At 44.7% G+C, this 12,051-nt stretch overlaps 1 protein-coding gene across 2 annotated transcripts in view; it reads right to left on the reverse strand.

Moving 5' to 3' along the window:
* lhfpl2b (LHFPL tetraspan subfamily member 2b) overlaps positions 1 to 12,051 on the reverse strand; it is a 251,811-nt gene that overhangs the window by 104,823 nt on the left and 134,937 nt on the right. The window lies entirely within an intron of this gene.

Genomic DNA, 12,051 nt, shown 5'->3' on the forward strand with positions numbered 1-12,051 from the left:
CTCCGCCCCTTCCAGTTTCCCATCCATAAAAGCCCCAGCACCATTCTGGCAAGAGTGACCAGCCAGATGGAGCTCCCCGAGCAGACTGACCTTGACCTATGGCTAGAAGCTGAACTTTATTTCTATATTTTGTGGCTCTGAGACAAGGGCGATTACGCCTAAGGAGCGTTCTTCTTGTTTATTTGTGGTTGTATATTAAATGTGGCAACCCGGTTGGTGATTCAGATTTTCTTACAGCAATCTGTCATTCTTGCATCAGGCCACATTGATTAATCACTTCTTAAATGTAACACCTAAAAGGTAAATGAGAGGGCTACACAGCATGTTCTGTAATGATAAACAGTCTAAACATCTGCTCATTTTACAGACTTCATCGTCAGTCATTTTTATTATCCGTCTGAAGCCTATCTTGTCAGTATCAGATCGAACACTAGAGACCACCACAGAATGGGAAGCACACAACAACACACCCAGGCGGACTTAGAGGCAGCTCATTGAGAGCTTCTGATCAACACGCTGTGTGTGTCTACATGAGCATCTCTCTATTATTAAAAAAAAAACTTGCAAGGAGACGAGAATTTTTCCCAGGGATGAGACGTGACCTTTTGAAGAGAGACAGAGAGACTTTCACTTCCCGCAAGACGGACAAGTCACGTCACACTTACAACCTTCAGACGCAAGTCCCGTGATACACATGCAGGGCAGGTTAGAGATAATGGGAGTAGATTCATACCTGGTGGCATGGATCGTGGACTATCTTACAGACAGACCTCAGTATGTGCGTCTCGGGAACTGCACGTCTGACATTGTGGTCAGCAACACAGGAGCGCCACAGGGGACTGTACTTTCTCCGGTCCTGTTCAGCCTATATACATCGGACTTCCAATACAACTCGGAGTCCTGCCACGTGCAAAAGTTCGCTGACGACACTGCTATCGTGGGCTGCATCAGGAGTGGGCAGGAGGAGGAGTATAGGGACCTAATCAAGGACTTTGTTAAATGGTGCGACTCAAACCACCTCCACCTGAACACCTGCAAAAGCAAGGAGCTGGTGGTGGATTTTAGGAGGACCAGGCCACTCATGGACCCCGTGATCATCAGAGGTGACTGTGTGCAGATGGTGCAGACCTATAAATATCTGGGAGTGCAGCTGGATGATAAATTGGACTGGACTGCCAATACTGATGCTCTGTGTAAGAAAGGACAGAGCCGACTATACTTCCTTAGAAGGCTGGCGTCCTTCAATATCTGCAATAAGATGCTGCAGATGTTCTATCAGACGGTTGTGGTGAGCGCCCTCTTCTACGCGGTGGTGTGCTGGGGAAGCAGCATACAGAAGAGGGATGCCTCATGCCTGGACAAACTGGTGAGGAAGGCAGGCTCTATTGTAGGCATGGAGCTGGACAGTTTGACATCTGTGGCAGAGCGACGGGCGCTGAGCAGACTCCTGTCAATTATGGAGAATCCACTGCATCCACTAAACAGGATCATCTCCAGACAGAGAAGCAGCTTCAGTGACAGACTGAGGAGATCGTTCCTCCCCCACACTATGCGACTCTTCAATTCCACCCGGGGGTGGGGGGGTAAATGTTAACATTATACAAAAATATTGTCTGTCTGTATACCTGCATTGTTATCACTCTTTAATTTAATATTGTTTTTTTTTTGTATCAGTATGCTGCTGCTGGAGTATGTGAATTTCCCCTTGGGATTAATAAAGTATCTATCTATCTATCTATCTATCTATCTATCTATCTATCTATCTATCTATCTATCTATCTAATTGAAGTAGGAAAATTCGAAAAACTCCAAAAATGAGAGTAAAGATCGCATTAGCGCAAACAATGTGAAAATATTACTCAGGGAAATAGCAGAAGAGCGAAAAGAGATCGAATATTCAGCTGCTGTACAGGCTTTTAAATGTTCGAAGCTCTGCACGAAATGCAGGTCATGCGGCACACAGCAGATCGAGCAAAGAGGAGGTGAAAAAACCACCTGTTACTTGTTTTCCATTGTATTACCGTTTAAGAGGGGTTTTGGAGGAGCGGCCGCGTCTCCTTGGGGTTCGCTCAGCCCCCCTCTTCACAACGGTGCCTACCGGTAGGCGAGTGAATTGCAGATCACGCATGAGGGCAGCAGCAGCACGCAAGCAGCTGCACGAGCAAAGAGGAGTTAAAAAAAAAATGGAATTGTTTCCCATTGTATCAACGTTAAACAAAAAAATGTATTTGTTTCCCATTGTATTACCGTTTACGAGGGGTTTCGGAGAAGCGGCCGCTGGCAAGGGGGGAAAGGGGTTGGCGAGCGAAGCCCGCCGAGACTTAAAAAAAAAAAAAAATGCAAAATCCACAACGACACAGCAACTGGACCAGGGTTTGAGCCCAGAGGTGTGGGGATATTATGCAGTGGCACTAACTACTGCATCACCAACCTCAGCAACAGGACCCAGCAGTCGTGGCTTTGGCAGGAAGACACCGTAAAGGAACAACACTTTGGCACAAGCTGCACCTAGAAAATAGAATGCGAGCTCAATGAAGCCCAGTCTGCTTCATAAACTTTGAAAAGGCATTGAAAACCCAGACCAAAAGTGGCTTAAATGATCTGCGTTACTAATCCCCCAAAATAGTATGACATACACACTCAAGTTTGATCAGGCCGTCCTTAAGAAATGTTGATTTGCGTAACAGAACTTCAGATTTATTCACAACCGTATCCACAGCAGACAATTTCTGAAGTAGCAAGCAAAATGTTGGATTCAAAAGCTGCTTTGAAGTCCTTGCAGGAGCTGCACGACCCCCTTACCCAGAGAAAGGGAAAATATGAAAAAAAGGATTGAGTTAATATGTATTAGTGATCGTCACACTTGGGTAGCACTGGTTTGACTTTGTGTCAAAGTAGTGGTTGCACGTTTACCTGCATTGTGAAGGAGCGTCAGTTACGGCACTACGGCCATGTGGCATTGGGACCCTACAAGGGGCACTGCCGCTGAAGACGACCCAAATCATGAGCTACCTGCAAGCTATAGTTTAAGATAACACAGAATGCTGGCCTACGTCTATTAAAGGATTACATATGTGATGTGTGAGTCGTTGTCTTGCACCCTAAAAAGGAGGCCGAGTCTCAGTACATTAGCCAAACCAGCTTTATTCAACTTGAAACAGGAACGGCAGAGTTATTGTCACGTGACCTGCCACTCTCCTATACACAGACACAGCAGTCAGGCAGGGTTGTGGCCAGGTTAGTGGCCAAGTAATACTGTTCCCTGCATCGGCCATCGACAGCAGGCGCTTATAGTGCGACCATGATCAGCTCGTCGTTGTTTCCACACAGTAAACCTGTGATTGCCTCGTCGACGGACAAGCAGTCCTCCACAAACGCGCCAATCGTGCTTCGGCATATTGTCCTGTTGGGGGGGGGGGTCCCAAAAGAGTTCAGAAACTTCACAACATACACAGACTATAAAACATAGTCACCCCCTTGGAAGTTTTCATATTTTATTCATACACAACTTTGAATTATAGTGGATTTATTTTGGCACTTTTTTTTTTTATATTGATCAACAGAAAAAGACTCTTTACTGTCAAAGTGAAAACAGATCTCTGTATAGTGGTGTAAATTACTTATAAATATAAAAAACCAAAAGAAACTTTTTTTTTTTCTATCACCTCACCCTTTCATATTTATGACACCACTTTCAGATTAGCCTTTGTCTGATATTTTGATATTTTTGCAAATTGTGGTACATTCACAGGAGTAAAGGAGACGCTCCACACATTATACAGACTGTACCCAATTATCAAATATTAACTTTACGTTAATATTACATAAATTGCAAAATTGCAGTGTCACATTAACTTTTTCAAATCTTTTCAAATCCCCCTCTTTCTGCTGGTTTTAGTTGTTAGCCATTTTACACACATCATGTTAACAGTAAAATGAGGTCACTGGTGCAAAAACAACACCTGCCAGCCCGGGCCAAAGAAGTATAAAGTGTCATGTGCCTTAGGATGTTAGTGTTCTCATTAAGTGAATACGCTTAAAAGAGCACTCTAATGTATTATATGAAGCAGCCATTATTTTGAAATGCTCTGTGAATACAACTATTTTGACACACAATGTGTGTGTGGCATGATGGCTTCTGCTATACGCTGGCTAACACTGTAATCCAATAAGGAACACAGGCCTCTTTTGCATCCCTCGCTTTCGGAGGTGCTATCAAACACAGATCCTCCAACAGTATCTTTTCAGATGTTACTTCGCCCAGGGCATAGCAGGTATGAAAGTGGAACGAATGCATCTGATTAGCACCCTGGATCGTGTTCAGACTGAGTCCCCGCAGAATTCAAACTTTCAAGACAGAAAGACATCATCCTGCCATCTTAAAATCCCATTCATTTTCCGCAAATGCTTTTAAACACTTACCCATTTTTTCCACACATACTGTAAGGTGTAGTGTGCGGCCGGGGCTCTTGCCCAGCTGGGATGCCTCCACGCTGGGAGGACTTGGGTGCAAGTGTGGCCAGAGCGTTACTTCCCCCAGGATGCTAGATGGCAGCCCCCCTGGGTTGCAGCGGAGCCTCGGACTCCCGCAGGGCTCCATGGGAGTTGGAGTTTAGTGCAGCCCTGTTGGGATCTGCGGGTGCTGCCAGGGGATGCTGCAGCAGAATCTGCTGAGCCCTTTTGGGCAGTTGTTCTGCCACACCTGGAAGTGCTGCTGGAAACTAGATCATCAGGCACCTGGATCACTTCTGTATAAAAGGAGCCAGCAGCCACTACTCGGGGAGGAGGAAGACGAAGTTTGACCAGAGGAGTGAAGGAGAAGGAAGAGTATTGTTTTGTGTGGTAAGACTGTGCTGGGCTAGTGGGAAATGAGGAAGGCGTTTCCAACGAGGAAAAAGAAAAAAATAAATCGTGTGTGCCTTGAACTTGTGTTCCACGCTTGTCTGAGTCGGGTTGAGGAGGTGGTGCCAGCCTGGTGGTCCACAATGGGTACAAATATGTTCAATTGAATCAATATTTCTATAACGTTTACCATTTTGAATACACACTGACCACTGCCTTAGCAGTCATTATGTTTATTTACTTGGCCGGAATGGCTGGTAGCCCCTCCTATATTATTCCTATCCTTCATTTTTGCCATATTTTACAACTACTCTTCTCCTCTATCGCTTGTGCCACAAAAGCACAGAACCTCAACTTTTCCCTGTGTTTCTATGGCCTCTCTGCCCAAACACAAACTCTTCTATTATTCTTATCTCTTCAGAATGAAAACCTGCAGCCACAGTAGCACCCTGGACCAGAGTTTAAGACCCATGTCCCTTCGCTGGACATTTCAACTGATATGACTGAAAAGACCACTGGGTGTTTCAAATGACTTAACTGCCAATGCTGTATGAGGGGTTAATGTGTGCAATGAGTTCAGCTGCAATCTCTGCCATTTTTGTTTCTTCTTGTTTTCCATTGTGTCGTGGTACATAAAAGACGAGACATCAGACAGACGGGACACTCTTCTGTTGCTGAGGTTCTTATTTATCATGGCTGCATTCTATGTATTGTACTTACAGATGAGCACTCATTGGTCGTCAGCTCTAGGGCACGTAGACGACATGAAACCAGTTTGATTTTGTTAGAGCAAGCTGTGGACTGGCTGGAGTGAGTCTGTGGGTAGGTCAGACTAGATGATTGACCTTCACAGGAGAATGCAGCTGACTGCCTCCAACTCTCTATGATTATATAAATGAAAGCCGTGATGGAAAATTATTGCAAGAGTGGTCTAATGTGACATGGTGTTAAATTAAGTGGCCACTCTATATTGGCCTTTTATTAATTAATCTGAGTGTGCTTGATGTTGCTGGAATTGCCTTCAGCCCCTGTGACAGGTTTACAAAAGTTTTTTGATACATTTCTATTGGGAAACTAGAAACCAGACAGGCAGCTGTGGCACTAAGTCATCGGCTAGCGTGACAGTAATGTTCCACAAGGTGTTTATTTTTTAGTGGGTATATTTAAAAGAATCTCTCACAACACGTCAAGGGATTATCTTCAAGGAGCCATCTTCATAAATCGAGCCACCTGAAGAAAATGACAGCAAGATACACAACCGCTTAGAGCGGCTTCCTTTCAGTGAGTGCTGCCATGGCTACACTCCAGTGCCTCTCCATAAAGCCGAAGACGACGCGGGGCATATGAGCGGCTCCTCAAAAATAAACACTGCATCTGTGAGGGAGGTGAAGATTCACAAATCTGGTTGATCTTCAGCTGCTGGACCCCCAGCTGTTTGCGGGGAGGGCCGCTGCACGCTCCAGTGAGGATCATGTAAACATTTCCCACCTTCGCCATCCTGCTGACCTACAGAGATGAATCCCGGCCCCCCATGCTCTCAGCCTCTCCCTTCCTCCCTTGTCTAATCAAGCCTGGGTCAGCTCCAGCACCAGCTGCAACTCCATTGCTCCAGCGCCACCAGCACAGTGTGAGCAGGGAGGTTTGGACAGGCTTCATCAACCTCCTCGCACACATCTGCTGTTCAGATCTCCAACAGGGGGAGAAGGAGGAGGTGGAGGCGGCACACATTAATTAAATCTGCTATTGACCCGAGAATAGAGCAGAAGGCTGAATGAAAATGAGACCCACAGAGAGAAATGGCCACCCTGGTGAGCAGATGGACTGGCTGAGATGCAGCAACACTCCCTGAAATCGAATTATTAGCTACTGAGAATTAATGCTGATACTGATAATGGATTACTCCAGCCATGGGAATGAATGGACTTATCCGCTCTTCTCACCAAACAGGTCAGAAAGCAGGAAAGACATGCAAACAGGGAGCAACTTCTTTAAAATAAACTGTAGTTCAAAATTCCAGTTCAGTTTGTCTGAGCACTCGAATGTTTGGAACACATCTGATATCGGAAACATTTATGGAAGCCATCAAGCACTAGGGAGAAGAGCAGGCCCTTGTTCCTTAGATTTTGCTTGAGTTTTCTTCTGATATGGAAAAAGACCCTCCTCGTTTATAAACCCGAACTTGCAGCTTAAAGGAATACTCCACACGGAAAGGATTTTTGTTTTTTTAATGTTGCAAATCCCATTAAGATTGTAGTGGTGGTCGAGAAAAAAGATTTAATTTCATGTTTTCGTGGAGAAGATTAAGCGAGACCACGGTGACCAGCACAGGACAACAGCAAACGCTGTGTAAAATGTCCGTGGAAAAAAGACGAAAAAAGATCAAAAACAATCTTATGTAAGAAAGATGCAATTCCCACAATGCTGTGCGTTTACATTAAAGATCTGCCACTCCCACTCATTCACTGGACAAGAATCTCGTGGGAATGACAGCTTTCTTCTTTACATTTAACGTGAAGTTTTCATGACGTAACTGTTAATCATATTTTAAATACTTTATGTAGAGAGTGGGGAGCCACTTAAACCACCACTAATGTGCAGCATCCACCTGGATGATTTGACGGCAGTCATTATGCGCCAGTACCCTCACCACACATTAGATGTTAGGTGGCGAAGGGGTGAGAGATAGTAAGCTAATTAAAGACAGGGGGTGATTAGGCCATGGAGGGCAATTTAGCCAGGACCTCGGCATACACCCTACTCTTTACAAGGGACGCCCAGGGACCTTTTATGACCACAGACAGTCAGGACCTCGGCTTTACGTCTCATCCAAAGGACGGCGCCATATTTATAGTACAGCACTGGGGCATTGGGATCCACATTCAGAGCACAGGGTAAGCACCCCCTGATGGCATCAGCAACGTCTCTTCCTGCAGCAACCCAAGCTTTTCCTGGGTGGTCTGCGGTCCAAGCACTGGCCGGGCCCACACAAGCTCAGCTTCAGGTAGGTGACCTGATGTCAAGTGCAGGAGGTATAGCTGCTGGACCCTATGAACCTGTATGCAGGAAAAGGTCCATGGGCCAGGCACAGCCATACTTATTGAAAGTAAACCACATAAAAGTGTGGTGTGGAGTGCATGTGGTATGGCGGCGGGCCAATAATTAGCAACAAATTCACACATTGTGCATGTTTTGACCATACAAGTGAATATCGGACAAGTGGATTTTGCGACATGAGATTTTTGTTTCCATCTTTCCTCCATGAATGTTTTCAATGTTCGCCAGTGTCTAGCGCTGGTCACCTATTGATCCTGTTTATGTCCTTTCTCCATGAAAACGCGAAATTCAAAATCCTTCTCTTGCCACCACTACAATCTACAGTAGATAGGGTGACTAGCATTTAAAAACATTCACACACATACATTTACATTTTCTTGTTTGGCAAACGCTTCCTTTTTGGGTGGAGTATTCCTTGACGTGCTCACAGAAGTCAAATTCTTTGCTGATGTGATTTAAAGCAGTGAGGTCTCTCCAAAATGCTACTTTTTCTATAAAGAAATATTTTAACCCAGAAAAGGTAAGTTTGTGTATTACTGGAGAGATCCCAAAGGCATGCAGACGCCGTTTACTGGCAACTCTAAACTGGCCCCCAGTATTAGTGTGGGGGTGAGTGTGTCCTGTGACCCCACTGAGGGTCGATTCCTGCCTTATCTCCAGTGCTGCTGAAACAGGCATCAGCTCCTTTAAGTTAGATAAAAGATGGACTGGCCATTCTATCTGTTCACTGCAATTCTGCTCTTAGTAGACTGCAGTTTTCTTTACGGTGGTCCACTCATCCAGCCATCTGTGTGCCCTGTAACACCCAAGCTGCTGGGACAGGCAGCGGCTCCATGCAGCACTGAACAGGATTAAATGGGTTAGATAACTGGATAGATGGAGAGACATTAATTGGCTACTCACTTGATAAAGGGGCATCAAAAACAGTTAATAAAAAGGGAAGCTTTTTTTGGATTACAATTTTCTTTCTACTTGCCAATCCATTCATCCTGGCATGAGTGGGCAGTGGGATGGATCCATGGTTGGTGCCTGCTTTGTCCCTGAAAGTGCCAAGATGAGCTCCTTGCAGCCCTGAACTCCACTTTGATAATCACATTCAAAATGAGTTCCCTGTGACCCAAAGAACCTCACAAAGGAAAAATAACTCTGTGTACGTGGAAAATAATGAAAAACAAATCCAATGAAGGAAAACACGACATAAGTTAAGAGGAATGCAGAGACTCATTTCATATTCATGTCAAGGGAGGAAAAAATAACACCTCCCAGCGTATACTATTTGCTTTTTACAAAAGTGTGAATGTTACCAACGTAAGTACAAGAAGACTAAGGCGAGTCTGTAAAATGCCAGTGGTCTCCTTGAGAAGGCTACCCAGCTACAGCACTGGCTGACTGTTTGGGGCCAAATCGAGAGACACGGAGGTATAATTTAATGGCAGTTTCTTAAAATATAAGATACAGAAAATATTTGTTCATTCATTCACACCTACTATACTTCCTTAGAAGGCTGGCGTCTTTCAACATCTGCAATGAGGTGCTGCAGATGTTCTATCAGATGGTTATGGTGAGCGCCCTCTTCTACGCGGTGGTGTGCTGGGGAGGCAGCATAAAGAAGAGGGACGCCTCACGCCTGGACAAACTGGTGAGGAATGCAGGCTCTATTGTAGGCACAGAGCTGGACAGTTTGACATCTGTGGCAGAGCGACGGGCACTGAGCAGACTCCTGTCAATCATGGAGAATCCACTGAACAGTGTCATCTCCAGAAAGAGGAGCAGCTTCAGCAACAGACTGCTGTCACTGTCCTGCTCCACTGAAAGACTGAGGAGATCGTTCCTTCCCCACACTATGCGACTCTTCAATTCCACCCGGGGGGGTAAACGTTAACATTATACAAAGTTATTGTCTGTTTTTACCTGCATTGTTATCACTCTTTAATTTAATATTGTTTTTTATCAGTATGCTGCTGCTGGAGTATGTGAATTTCCATCCATCCATTCATTCATTTTCCAACCCGCTGAATCCGAACACAGGATCACGGGGGTCTGCTGGAGCCAATCCCAGCCAACACAGGGCACAAGACAGGAACCAATCCTGGGCAGGGTGCCAATCCACCGCAGGACACTCACAAACACACCCACACACCAAGCACACACTAGGGCCAATTTAGAATCACCAATCCACCTAACCTGCATGTCTTTGGACTGTGGGAGGAAACCGGAGCGCCCGGAGGAAACCCACGCAGACACGGGGAGAACATGCAAACTCCACGCAGGGAGGACCCGGGAAGCGAACCCAGGTCCCCAGGTCTCCCAACTGCGAGGCAGCAGCGCTACCCACTGCGCCACCGTGCCGCCCATGTGAATTTCCCCTTGGGATTAATAAAGTATCTATCTATCTAAATATCATATAGTGCCATTCATATCTATCTATCTTATAGTGCCTTATCTATCTATCTATCTATCTACCTACCTTTCTGTCTATCTATCCATCTATCTAAATATCATATAGTGCCATTCACATCTATCTATCTAAATATGATATAGTGCCATTCATATCTATCTATCTATCTATCTATCTATCTATCTATCTATCTATCTATCTATCTATCTTATAGTGCCTTATCTATCTGTCTGGTATCAAACAGAACCCACTAAAGTCATGATTTCTTACCAGGCCCTTTCTGCCATTCAATCACTACTCTAAAGTTAATTTAAAACATGACAGCAAGCATCATAACTAGAACTAAGAAGTACAACCATATTACTTCAGCTCTTAAATCACTACAGGCCTATAAAATACATTTACCTACTTGGAAGTATTTGCAGTTTATTGTTAGAAAATATTGAATCACAGTGGATTTCTTTTGGCTTTTTTGACACTGATCAAAAGAAGAGCACTCTTGAATGTCAAAGTGAAAACAGATTTCTGCAAAGTGGTCTAATTTAATTATAAATGCAAAACACAACATAACCGAGAGCATCAGCCTGTTTAGAGAAGATGCACTTGTCTGCTCCTTTTTGGTTCTTCCGTTCCCCCATTAAATAACTCCAGTGACCTCACTACACCTTTACAGAGGACACAGCATTTGGAGACATGACTATTCAAAAACAAGAAAGAGTTCATGGGATAGGGGCACTGGAGCCTGGTAGAAAGTGACCCTATAGGTAAATGTTCTTTGGAGGAGACCCCAAGGTTTATGGACATTCACGTCAGTAATGATAATTAATTACATTTATATTGCACTACTCAAAGTGCTTTACATAGACAAAGGGGAACCACTTCAGCCACCACCAAGGTGTAGCACCCACCTGGTTGATGTGACAGCACCCATTATTGTGCTGTTATAGCTATTAGGTGGTGAAGGGGTGAGAGAGATAACCAATTAGATACTGGGATGATGAAGGGGCCAGAATGACCAAGCCATAGTGGGCAAAGTAGCCAGGACCTCACAAAGCACCCTACTCTTTTCAAAAGATGCCCAGTAATCTTTTATGACCACTGAGAGTCAGGACCTCAGTTTTATGTCTCATCTGAAGGATGGCACCATTTTTACAGCACAGTGTCGCCATCACTACATTGAGGCATTGGGATCCACATGCACAGCACGGGGTAAAGTAAGTGCCCCATGCTGGCAGCACCAATAGCTCTTCCAGCAGCAACCCAAGCTTTTCCTAGATGGTCTCCCATCCAAGTACAGGCCAGGCCTGAACATCCTGAGTTTTAAGTGGATGACCTGTTCAGATGTGCAGGTGCTATGGCTGCAGACCCAGCAAGTTTGGAAATGGCTCAACAGTTGGGTGAAGAAAGAAAGGAAGAGACTACAAAGACAAACCATGTTGAGAGATGAGCAAAGGAAGTGCTTGGTACTTGTGGTAGGCAATTAAGTGAGCCGACCTCCGATGGCAGACAGGGACTGACACCTCCTCTTTTAATTATCTATTTTTATGTGTCCCTTTTTGTTCATTCCTATCCTTTTGTTTGTTTATTTAACAATCACTTATCAGAATCCTAGGCTTAAATCTCATCCCGGATCATCACTAATGTGGAGTTTGCATGTTCTCCTTGTATTTCTCCAGGTCTACTCATACTTCCCCAAAATTTGCGTTAGGTTTACTGGCAACACTAAATTAGCATCAGGGGGGTATGTGGAGTTGAGT

This window comes from Erpetoichthys calabaricus, chromosome 7, assembly GCF_900747795.2.
Source record: "Erpetoichthys calabaricus chromosome 7, fErpCal1.3, whole genome shotgun sequence".
NCBI lineage: Eukaryota > Metazoa > Chordata > Cladistia > Polypteriformes > Polypteridae > Erpetoichthys > Erpetoichthys calabaricus.